Source organism: Chinchilla lanigera, unplaced genomic scaffold (genome assembly GCF_000276665.1).
Source record: "Chinchilla lanigera isolate Chin_1 unplaced genomic scaffold, ChiLan1.0 scaffold00069, whole genome shotgun sequence".
Lineage (NCBI taxonomy): Eukaryota > Metazoa > Chordata > Mammalia > Rodentia > Chinchillidae > Chinchilla > Chinchilla lanigera.
The window spans coordinates 12,363,307-12,364,771 of NW_004955470.1; positions in this window are offsets into that span (position 1 = coordinate 12,363,307).

Here is a 1,465-nt window from a genome sequence, read left to right on the forward strand (position 1 = left end):
CTCCAGGGAATTGTACACCCCACAGGACTCCAGGGAACTGTACACACCCCACAGGACTCCAAGGAGGAGTACACACCCTACAGGACTCCAGGGAAGTGTTCACAACCCACACAACTCCAGATAAGTATACACCCCAAACGACTCCAGGGAAGTGTACATACTCCACACGACTCCAGAGAAAAGTACACACCGAACATGACTCCAGGGAAGTGTACACACCCCACAGGACTCCAGGGAATAGTGCACATCCCACAGGACTCCAGGGAAGGATTCACACCTCACAGACTCCAGGGAAGGATTCACACCCCACATGATGCCAGGGAAGAGTACACACAGGGCTCCAAGGAAGGATTTACACCCCACAGGACTCCAGGTAAGAGTACACACCCCACAGGACTCTAGGGAAGTGTACACACCCCACAGGACTCCAGGGAAGAGTACACACCCCACAGGACTCCAGGGAAATGCACACACCCCATAGGACTCCAGGAAAGTATCACACCCCACAGGACTCCAGGAAAGTATTCATACCCCACAGGACTCCAGGAAAGTGTACAGATGCCGCAGACCTCCGGGGAAGGATTCACACTCTACAAGACTCCAGACAACTTTCTGCTACCTGTTTGGTATATAAACCCTCTGTAACTCTGATAACCAAATATTCTGCACCAAATTTTATGGCCAGGGAGCATTAGAAACATTTTTAAAGATGCCTGTCTATTATTTCTCCGAAATTAAGCTATTTGGGAAAAAAATTGCTTTAAAAGAATGGATTCTCCTGTCCCCTACACACTTCAAATACAGGAGCAGAGCAGCTCCTCTGGCCCAAGCTCCATGTCCTCATCCTTTTCCATCTTGTTCCTCTGCCTTGGGGCCCATGGGTGACTTCACACACGAAAAAGAGCTCAGGAGAAAAACAGAAGCAGATTGGGACCCTGCAAAGATCTGACCTGGAGACAAATTGTGCTCTGGACAGGCTCGGAGATCCTGTTATCTTGACGGCTAGCCAGCGTGGACGCTGCATCCAGACAGTTCAGTGTTTTAACTGCTTGAGTCTTCAGGTCACCTTATCCGCACTGCCCACACAGAGCCGACACCTGAGGGCTTGTGATAAATTAGAATCATGGAGACTGTCAGAGTAGGAACCTGGGCAAATGAGGGAAAGGCACCAAGCAGATCTCTACTGCACATTTGACCCTTTGGCAAGCTCATTTTGACAAGTGGGCCTGAGGGTGGCAGTTGCTTTAGGTGTTGCTCTTTCTTCTACTAGAAATTAAGTTGCTGATTTAAAATTTACTGAAGAGGGCTGGGAATATAGCTCAGTGGCATAAGCACCTGCCTGGCAAGCACAAGGTGCTGAGTTCGATTCCTGGTACCAAAAGAAAAAAAAATTTTACTGAAGAGAAATAGATGACATTAGCGCTGCCAAAAGAGAGAGGGAAGGAAAGAGAAAAAATTTACTGTA